We start from the raw sequence: 12,161 nt of genomic DNA, 5'->3' as shown, positions 1-12,161 counted from the left end.
TCTGCCTGAGTCCACCCGAGCAAAGGAGTTTCACTAAACAAAAGGAAGGCTTGGAGTTATGAGAAAGATAGAAATATTAGGACTAGACCTCCATGAAATGGGTTAGATTGGGAAAGGGAGGACCAGGGAACTTAAGCAAACTAGAAATGTTTGACAAAAGTAGTTGTGTATTAGAGCAGTATAGTAAAAAAGAGTTCCTCTATGTGAAGGCTGACTATGGGAAAATGTGAGTTTTAATATCAATTCAAAAGAGGAAGGTTAGCTTTTGGAGAAAGGGCCAGCAAGATGCCAGTATTATTAGCTAAAATACAAACTGAGGTCAAAACTCAGAAGTCCTCTAAACCAGAATGACTTGGGACCTGGTTGCAATGGGCAAGGTCATGACAGGGTCAGGAAGGACCAGCATCAGTTATCAGGGATACTGCTAAGAATCCTGTGGCTCAATGATAGAAATTTCACAACAAAGACAGGAGGCATGGATCAAGTGATACAGTACTTGAAGTTCTGAGTTCAAACTCCAGTACATTAAAAAAGAAAAGAAATTTTACATTGAATAGATGCCAGGGCAATGAGGCAGGGGCTCAAATCAGGGAATGACAGCAAGATGGAAGAGATAGGTCATTTCACACTTCCTTGAAAGGACCTGTTTGGTCCCAGAGTAGAGTATGCAGAAAAAAACAACATGAAATTTCAGTGGACCAGCTGGAAAGGCATAGGCTACAAGAACCCTTTCTGGTAACTATATGAACAATGAGACTTATAAAGGAAACCATAGGAATAAAAAGCCAATAAACTGGCTGAGCTCTTGACTCTAGCAGCATTATAAATGATCAAAATTCAGGGCTGGCAGAGTGGCTCAAGTGGTAGAGTGCCTGCCTCGCAAGTGTAAGGTCCTGAAAACCCCAGTATCACCAAATAAATAATCAAAATTCAAGTCTTTTGAATACTTTTATGACATCCTGAAGAACATTCAAAGTTATCAGTTTTTCCTAGAAATTCAGTTTCTCTTCTGTCTCATTTGCTATGAGTATGAAATGACACTATATATATGAAAATCTTTATTATCAGGAGACAAGTATAATAATAATAATTTTTATCTATCATGGATATGGATGAGGGAGAAAATGAAGATATTGTGCACTTGTCTTCTTTTGTAAAAAGGTAAGGAAAACTGAGATGGAGATAAGCCAGTAAGACTGGGTAGACTGTTCTGAGGCAAAGGGTGATTCATGAAAGAACACTATCAATGTCAGAGGGGGTTCATAGTCATATAAGCTACCTCACACATGTGGACAAGCAATAAGGTAAATCCAGGAAAACAATCTGAGAGTCTGGGGCCTCAGACATCAGGATAGGCAGCAAGGTAAATTTAGGAAAACTATCCAAGAGTCTGGAACCAGTGACAGAAAAAAATCAAAAGGAAAACCCACAAAGGTACATGGAGAACTTTTTTTTGTGATACCAACTCTATGATTTAAGGTAGTTTTGCTAGATTTATGGTATCTTAGATGTTCAGACATCACGCAGTATCATAAAAAATCATGCTGGTTATTTTAAGGCAGTACTAGTTTACATTTGTTGTTCCAGTATAATTGTTAGTAAGACCCATTTTCACATTCAAATGTATTCTGGAAAGTTGAGAATGAATGAAAAAAATTGAGAGAAGATAACACCAAGAATGATTGCAAAGGGAGCAAGAAATGTAAGTGTGCTAGCCAAAACTCCATCTCACTGATTTATAGTTAGGAAATGTTGGATCATGTTTTAGGTCTCAGTGGCAATTTTATGCTAAAGCTGGTACATAATTTCAGGAGTAGTTAGAGATTTCTTCCTCATTCCTCTTGATATTCTTCCTGTTTTTGGAAATTTCCTAGACAGCACCAAACAAGGAGGAATAGTCTGAGAACAAGCAGCAATTTGATATAATTAAAAACTTAAAAAGAATTTGTTTTAAGTAACTATGACTCTCTTTTTCACATTGTCCATTCAGAAACACCACCGTACAATAACCATTCATTTTTACTGTCCAACTAGAAAGAAATTGTCTGCAATGCTATTTCTTCCAGAGGTACTTTATCAAAAATTTTCACTATGGAGAGGTCACAGAAAACCAGAGCAATAAAAGCAAATGATGTATTGGGTTATGAGGCAAGGTTAGAAAATTGCATTCATAATAGCAGCAAATGAGTCCAGGATATGAAAACAGGCTGAAGATCTATACAGGTAAATGAAGAAGGTGATGCAGAAATGATTAAACATGAATCAAAGGCAAATAAATGCTGTAAGCTGCAATATGTCATATCGTACATGGCCCTACACTCTGCTTAATAATTTATTTAGCACTTGAATAAGGGCATGGATAGCTAAGTCACTTATCTTTCTCAGGTTTTTTTCCAATATTTTGCATGTGCTTAACATTTTATAATTCAAACTAACTTTGTTAGGGTCATTTTTGAAGTTCATCTCTGTCCACTTTCTGGCCCCTGTGGAATTCACTACCTTGACCTGTTATGACCTTAGAGATTAGGACTGCCAAGGGCCATCCTCTCTGTCCCCTCCTAGCTTGATCCTCTCAGTATCAAGGTGCAAATATGTGATCTTTTCAGGAATATATGAGGATATTTAAAATTGGTATCTGGTAAGGGAATTCCTTTATTCCTTCCAGTGACATGGTTATTTATTTAGACTTTCATTTAATTCCATGGGTGACTCTGTCCAGTTGTTTCTTAAATTGGGAATGACCCTCGGGTTTAGCCTTGGCGTCTGAAAAACCCTGTTGTATAAGGACAAGATATTTGAGTGCAATACTGGACAAATGTATATAAATAGGGTTTACCTGGGATGGAGATCCTGAAACTCAACCTGAAAAACCTCTTCTTTTTTGATAATTCTTACCAGACTATATTTTTCATTTGTTGGGAAAATTTTAGGAAACCCAGAGCTAGAGGGATGCTTCTCCACTTTGTGGGGGACTAATGGAAAGCTTTCAGGTAGATAGTAAAGAGGGTTGGAAATAGATTGTTCTACTGAAGCACTTTACTAGAGAACTTAATAAGTCTACAAAAGATCTTTTCAATTTTTCATCCAGCTGTGTTTCTTTAACAACCCAATAAAACAAACAACACAGATGAGGAATGCTCTGTTATAGGCCAATGAGACTGGAGTAGGTTATGTCACCTAACTAACTTACCAAAGAGCTAGAGAAAGATCCAAGACAAGAAAAATTGGATTCTTTGTTTTGAAATCTAATTTATATTGCTATTTTAAATTTTTGAAGCCTGAACTCTGTAAACTCAGATCCTAGATCTTCAATGAACCAAACCAGATTGTTGTAACCATGGCTGGACAGCAGGACTTCCTTCGGGCACTGATGAGCTAGATGAGCTTCAGCCTCATGCCACACCTCTAAAATCTAACTCCCAGAGGAAGGGCTGATCATGGGTACATTTATAGAGCACCCTAGATGACAAGTTTAAGAACTACTTCAGAGCACCCAAAGTGGCAGAGTTTAAAAACTATTAAACTATATGGTATTGACAATAATAGGGAAAAAATAAGTCTAAATGACTACATGAGGTTACTTTTCTGTCATTTTCTAAGGTTAAAAATCCTTTGACGAGAATAGTTTCTCTTCATTAAGACACAGCATACTGAAGCTTAAGTATCTAGAATAACAAATATAGTATATTCTATTCCAGGAAGAAACATCAGAAAGTCTGAATTCTGAACCTACTAGGGAGAAATACTTCTAGAAAATTAAACCTAGATTCATCTACTCTTACAGGAAACACCTAGGGATGAGCAGCTGTGATTCCTGAACCTGGTGGGTTTGTGGGTTTGTAGCCAGGAGGATGGCTGGTAACAGATATTTTTTATTTGTTCTGGAGGGCCTTTTTGTTTCTACCTACCTCAATTGAACCTAATTTATAGTGTCTATCTATCTATCCACCTGTCTATCTATCTATCTATCTATCTATCTATCTATCTATCTATCTATCATCAATCATCTATCACTCCTTTGTAATTCCTCCATTCACTAAGGGAAAGAGGTAATATATTGTATAAAACACAATATGTATGATACATCCCCTTCTTGATCCTTGCCAACACTTAATGATATCGATCTTTTTTAACTTTTGTCATTCTAGTAAGCATACAGGAGTTTCCCACTGCAATTATTATTTGGACTTTCCTGATGTTAAGTATACTGTACTTTCTCACATACTTACTGGATTTTATTGGCTGTTTTAATATCCACTTTTGTGGAATTACTATTTACGTGCCCATAGTTTTATTAGGTCATATATCTTTTCTTATTAACTAACACAAGTTCTTTCTATTTTTTGAAAGTGAGGTTTTTTGCTCTTTGATGTTATCTTTAGATGAATAAAATTTCCTAATTTAATATAGTTTGTTACGTAAATATTTTCCTGTATAGTTAATTATGTTTGTGTCATGTTGAAGAAAGCTTTCCCTCCACAAAGAGCCTGGACTCTGGAGCCAAAAAGTCATGGTTTAAATCCCAACACTCAGTGGGGTGTAGCTTGAGTTTATCATTTCATCTCTCTCTGCCTCAATTTTCTTACATAAAACTAACTCTTAACTCCTGGGATTATTATAGGAAATAAATAAATTTATACAATAAAGTGCTAAGAGTGTCTGAAATATAGTAAGTACTACATTTGCATTTGCTAAAATTTGTCTTTCCTAATACATAGTCTCATAAATACTCAGTCATTTTCTAGATTCCACTATGGAGTTTTGCTTATTCCCATCTGACTAAGTGATTACATCTCTGCTTTGAGCATGAAAATATGGGAACTTATCACTTTAGTTCCACTGCTCATTTGGAGCAAACCAACCAGAGAAATAAAGATAGTCCTTAAAGTAGCATTGTGTCTGCTAAGGACAGTGACTGCATCAAATTGGTTTCCCTCCATTCTTCCCGGTTGTCATTAACATTAGATGTTAAACTTAAAGTCTTGATTTCAATTTTCAGGTAATTAAAAGACACACTCCCAGCTGCCTTTGAGATTATTAAAATCCCATTTCTTGTTAGTGCTCCCTGCCTTTAGTAAGAACAGAGGGGACTTGTAACTTGCCATGCCAATGATTTTATCCTAGGGTCATTGTACTCACTTCTGATCCACATTAACAATGGTAGATCAAGCATCCTTCTATGTAGTTCCTATTCAACATATTTTCAAAGTGAGTTCCTTTAGGAGAGAAACTGTGTCTTATGGCAGATGTGATTTACCTGTCACTTAGTAGCTCATCATGATGAAATTGAAATTGGCTTAATGAGCATAATAGATATAAGAAAATAATATGATATGGTATTACATAGTTTATATACTGTACATGCTATACTTCGAGGGATTCTAGCTGGATAAATAAGCAAATATCTCACGTTTACAATTTAAATAGTGGGGAGTGAGGCGATCAAAGCCATGGATTATATGTAGTATGATTTAAACTTTTTTTGTTCCAACATAATTCTAGCTCTGATTTATCCATGTGATCACCAAAAAAAAAAAAAAAAAAGGTTTTGACTCACACAATGTATGAAGCATTGAATTAAATGATTTGTGGCACATAAAACTATTTACAAAAAAGATATGTTCAGTCCTTAAAGGAATGGTGATCCAATTGAATGACACATGTACACCAGTAGTGATAAAACTTTGGCTTTATAGGAATTACTGGAAAAATGTTTAAAGTGGCCAGGCTGCACCCTCAAAGCTTTTGTTTTGGTAGATCTACATTTCAAATGATAAATGTGCATATTAAATAAGTTCTCTCATGATTCTGATGCAGAGTGACACAGGGTTATAGTTTAAGAATACTGTTCTACTACATGGGAGGCTGAGATATAGAGATTGCAATTTGAGGATAACCAGGCAAAAAAGTTAGGGAGACTGTATCTCAAAAACCAAGCTGGATATGAGTATATACCTGTAATCCCATTTACTCATGTGACAGAGGTAGGAGGATCATGGTCTGAGACTGGCCCTGAGCAAAAGTGCAAGACCCTACCTGAAAACTAAAATAAAAAAGCAAAAGGACTGGAACATGTCTCGAGTGATAGAGTGCTTACCCAGAAAGCATGAGACCCTGAATTCAAACCCCCAATGCCACTAAAACTGCAAACAAACAAACACCACCCACCATTCTGTAGATTAAGTGCAAACTTTGGAGGCAGGATTCTCACTGTTTTAAACTGCTAACTTCAAGTCAGCAAACTCCAGAGCATGGTACAAGATATCTGGTCCATTGGAGGACCACAGTTGGCCTCTTGAGACTGATTTCTCTTGAGAAATGGGCTAATGAACCACTTGGAGATCTGACTACATCATCCTCAATATTATGATGGTAATATTCCCAATATATAAACCTATAAATGGTAGGTAAAATATAGTACATTTCATAAATTTTAATGCATAGCTGAGATTTCCAGATAGTTAATAGAAAACCATAGTTGTTAGAAATAGAGATAAAAGAGAAAGTAAAAAATAATGTATCAGTAGTTTGATATTGCTTTAGCTTTGGAAATACAGGGTAATATATAGACATTTAGGTATGTATGAGACTCTATAAGTTGAGATTTTATATAAATCAAGGACCCCAGTAGCACAGTGACTCAGGACAAGAGACTATGAATTTCATTCCTATCCAGGCACAGGGGGAAAAGTATTGATGTTAAAGCCTGTAAGTCTTATGGTTTTGAAGACTCATTTATATTATTCATGTAATTCTAGAGTTCCCAAGCCATAAAACTAACAAAAGATTATGGAGTGACTCACAGAAGCAAATAATAAACCACTAAGGAACAACACTCTCATAATTCAAAGCATAAAGATTTCCCAAAGTGCAAAACAAGTTGCAATGAACATGAGATCACAATTATAATTTACAAAATACATGAGCACCAATTAATCATAAATAAAAACTCAGAAGAGGAAAAAAATACAAGATGAAGCATAGCACCTTGAAACAATAGAATGTGATTAATAAAGCGATTTTTTTCTTTTATTCATATGTGCATACAATGTTTGGGTCATTTCTCCTCCCTTCCCCCCACTCCCTCCCTTACCCCCCCATCCTCTCACTACCAGGCAGAAACTATTTTGCCCTTATCTCTAATTTTGTTGAAGAGAGAGTATAAGCAGTAATAGGAAGGACCAAGGGTTTTTGCTAGTTGAGATAAGGATAGCAATACAGGGAGTTGACTTGCATTACTTTCCTGTGCATGTGTGTTACCTTCTAAATTAATTCTTCTCGAACCTTTTCTCTAGTTCCTGGTTCCCTTCTTCTATTGGCTTTTCTTGCTTTAAAGTATCTGCGTTAGTTTCTCTGCATTGAGGACAACAAATGTTATCTAGGTTTTTGGGTGTCTTACCTATCCTCATACCTCCCTTGTGTGCTCTTACTTTATCATGTGATCAAAGTCCAATCCCCTTATTGTGCTTGCCCTTGATCTAATGTCCACATGTGAGGGAGAACATATGATTTTTGGTTAAAGGGAATTTTTTAAAAGTAAATTTTAAATGATTAACAAATTAAGAAGAAAGAATAAAAACATTAGAGGATAAAATGAAAGCATTTAGTTGAAATGGAAGATCATGTGATAACTAAAGCACCATATTAATAACTGCAGAGAAATTAGTCTACTGAAAGATGGTTTGGAGGAAATTACCCTTTATGCAGGTCAGAGAAAGTAAGAGAGTGAAAAGAAAAACAAACAGATAAGAGATAGGACAAAATGAAAAACAGGTCAGTATTTACACAATAATTGATCTAGAAGGAGAGAACAATAATATTTAAAGTTAGATATATATTTTCCAGATTTCAAGAAAGTCATATATATTAAGGCTGATAAAGCATAAAAGCTCCAAGCAAAAAAATAATTCTTTAAAAACCCAAATCAAGTGATCAAGTGATTCCCTAGGGCAACTTTTGAACTCCTAAGGAAAAGGAAATTTTAAAAGTAACCATAGACAAGAGACAAATACTCACATGGAAGCAAATATAATTGGAGCCCACTTTTCAATAGCAATAAAAGAAGAAGCAGAACATAATATAATTATAGCCTCTCAGTAAAAATTTCAACTTAAGATACTAAATCCAGCTAAACCACCCTTCAAAAGAAGGAAAGAAATAAAAGTTTGCTTGCTTGCTTGTTTTCTCTCTCTCTCTCTCTTTCTCCTTCTCTTCCTCTCTCTCCAACCTTCTTTCATTTCTTTCTTTCTTCATTTCCTTCTTTCTTTTCTTTCTTTCTTCATTTTTTTCAGTGCTGGATATTGAATGTAGGACCTTCCCTGCACATGGTAGGCAAGTACTCAACCACTGAACTATATTCCCAGTCCAAATAAAGGCATTTTTTTTTCAAATGAACACCCTGAGAGAGCTTATGACAGAAGAATGTGTCTCAGAAAGAAACAAGCTGAGTTGAGAAAGAGGGAGAAGGATGCAAGAAACTGCTGAAAGTAATGACAACAAAATAGTTCATTCATGGATCAATCTAAATGAGAATTGATTGAGTAAAGGAAAAAGCATCACTGCCATGGTAGCCTGGCTATAAATAAGATCAAATCAAAATATTGAAGATAACTTAAAAACTTTGAATATAGGAGGGCTGGTGATAAGAGTTAAAGCAACTCCAATCCTTGTATTATTTGGGAGAAGAATAGAGTGTTTGATTAATTTCAGATCCTGTTAAGTGAAATACTCATGTTAAATATTTAAAGGCAACCACTAAAAAAGGAGATAAAAATAGATGATATAGCATCTAAACTCATAAAGAACAAAAATGAATACTAAAAGCTTGTTTTATACAGTAGAATTTAAGAAAGAATAAAAGAAAAACTAATGGTAAATAAAACCACCAAAAGAATAAAGCAAGCTAAATATGAATAAGCCCAATTTATGTAAACATACTTAAAACAGCAGTTAAAGATCTTCTCTGATTTTTTAAATGAAGCTGGCCATAAGCTATTTATAAGAAATGCATCTATAAGAAAATAACACTAAAAGTTTCAAAGTAAATGAATAGAAAGTGACACAACAAACCGAAAGGATAAAAGAGCCATTGCACAATATAAAAGTAAACAATTTTCTGGGAAAACAAAATAAGCTTGAACCTGTGAACAACACAGCATAGAAAAAATTGCCTAGAGACTGACAAATCTCTGATCATAAGGGAGGATTTTAATCTATATCTTTCATTAGCTAATTATATAAGTTTAGTGGAAACATTTGAAAAATTAGTCAATGGCTGGAATAGCTAGCTGCCCACCAAAAATTTTTTGTGCTCTTTCTATAATGTGGAGCTGTCATTGTGACTTCAGGACATCATTTCCCAGCCCCTTTGTATATGGCGGTATGACTACATGATGTGTGTGTGTGTGTGTGTGTGTGTGTGTGTTGGTCCCAAAAGAAACTAAAGGATTATTTGCAGCCCATCAGGTTGCAGCTCATAATAACACAAAGTACTGGAAAGGATATAAAAATAGATTGCAGTACATTGAGCTCCACAGTGCTAGGGTGAATAAAAACTGGATACACACTGAAGACTGCCTTATTGAGGAGAAATATCTCAATGTGTACCCAGAGGATCCTGAGAAGCCAAGGGGAAAATGACCTCTTATGCATTCTTAGCACAAACTTGCCATAAGGAGCATAAGAGGTACCCAATGCTTCAGTCAGCTTTTCAGAAGTACTAAGAAGTGCTCAGAGAGGTAGAAGACCATGTTGCCAAAGACAAAGGGAAATTTGAAGACATGGCAAAGGTGGACAAGGTCCAATATGAAAGAAATGAAAACATATACTTCATGAAAGGGAAGCACAAAAGAAATTCAAGGATCCCAATGTACCTTTGGCCTTTTCCTTGCTCTGTTCTGAGTATTGTCCCCAAAGAGAACACCTGGCCTATCCATTAGTGAGGTTGCAAAAAACCTGAGAGAAATGAGGAATAACCCCACTGTATGTAATAAGCAGCCTCATGAAGAAAAGGCTGCTATGGATGATATGATCCTATACCTGAAAGACCCTAAAGACTCAAGCAAAATACTCAGGTCTGTCTCATAAATATGTTCAGTAAAGTAGCAGGATACAAAATAAATACACAAAAATCACTAGCATTTCTATACACAAACAATGTACGGTCTGAGATAGAAATCAGAAAAACAATACCATTCACAGTAGCTTCAAAAATTAAAATACCTGGGAATAAATTTAACAAGGGAGGCTACCAACCTATAAAGTGAAAATTACTAGTCACTAAAGAAAGAAATTCAATGCAACCCCTATAAAATTCCTATGACATTCTTCACTGAGATAGAAAAGTCAATCTTAAAGTTCATTTGGAAGCACAACAGACTGCATAGCCAAAGGTCTGGAGGTATAACAATACCTGACATCAAACTATAATACCGTGCCATAGTAATAAAAACAGCATTGTACTGGCACAAGAACAGACATAAAGACCAATGGAATAGAAGACTCTGAAACAAACCCACCCAACTATAGCCATCTGATTTTCAACAAAGGTGCCCAAAGTATGCATCATAGAAAAGATAGCCTTTTCAACAAATGGTGCTGGGAAAACTGGATTACCACCTGCAGAAGACTGAAACCAGATCCCAGTCCCTCACCTTGTACTAGCATCAATTCAAAATGGATTAAAGATCTTAATGTAAGATCTGAAATAGTGAACTTAATTCAGGAGAAAATAGGGAACATACTGGATCACATAGGCACAATAATGAATAGAATGCCAATAGCTCACCAATTAAGAGAAAGTAATGACAAATAAGACCACATGAACCCAGAAGAACTTCTTCACAACAAGGGAAACAGTGACCAGATGGAAGAGACAGCCTACAGAATTGGAGAAAATCTTTGCCTGCTATTTTTGTGACAAGGGATTAATAACTAGAGTATTAACCAGATTAATAACCAGAGCAGCTCAACAAACTAATCAACAACACACTGAATAAATGGGCAAATGAACTGAAGAGATAGTTCTCAAAACAAGTACAAATGGCCAATAAACATGTGAAGAAACGCTCAACATCTTTGGCCATAAAAGAAACGCAAATCAAAACTATATTGAGATTCCACCTCACCCCAGTCAGACTGACTATCATCAGTAACACAGATAATAGATGTGGGGGGAAAGTCACACTTCTACACTATTGGTGGGAATGTGAATTAGTGCAATCACTATGGAAAGCAATATGGAAGCCCCTCAAAAAACTGAAAATAGAACTACCATACTATACAGTGATATTACTCCTAGGCAAACATTCACAGGAATGTGCTCCAGGATATGATAGAGTCACTTGCATACCCATGTCTATTGCAGCGCTATTTACAATAGCTAGGCTTTGGAAGCAGCCCAGATGCTTCATGACTGATGAATGGATTAAGAAAATGTAGTATATATGCACAATGGAGTTTTATTCAGCCAGAAAGAAGAATTAAATTATGCTGTTTGCAGGTAAAAGGATGGAACTGAAGAACTTCATGTTAAGTGAAGTGAGCCAGGCTCAAAAAATGAAAGGTCACATTTTTCCTTCCTATGTGGAAGCTAGAAGTATAAGTTCAATATATATAGATACATATATGATCATATATATAGTATATACATACATATGTATGCACACATATATATGAGAATGAAAAATATTGAAACAACCCATGTATTTATGAATATAATATAATGCACTGTAGTGTAAGTTGTTTTATATTAGGGGAGCATGGTGATACAGGATGAGTAAGTGATAGGGGAAGTTAATTTAATTAAGCATGATATATACAGGCCTGAACTATATATCAATATACACTTAAAAATGAAGGGCAGGAGGGTAAAATATGTCTTTTCTATGGGTAAGTACCAGTGGAAGGGCGGGGTGGGCACAAGAAGGTGAATGAGGATGTATTTTGTATTCATCTATGAAAATAGAAGAATGAAACCTGTTGAAATTTTTCTAAGAAGGGGGAAAATAGAAGAATGAAACCTGTTTAAAGTGTTCTAAGAAGGATGGAGGGAGAAATCTTAGTCAGGTAAAACTGACTAAGATATATCATAAGCACATTTGTAAATATCACAATGTATCCCCGGGTACAACTATTACATGCTAATAAGAAAAGAAAGGCTG

Source organism: Castor canadensis, chromosome 3, assembly GCF_047511655.1.
Source record: "Castor canadensis chromosome 3, mCasCan1.hap1v2, whole genome shotgun sequence".
Taxonomy (NCBI): Eukaryota; Metazoa; Chordata; class Mammalia; order Rodentia; family Castoridae; genus Castor; species Castor canadensis.
Note: the sequence above shows the minus strand (reverse complement) of the source record.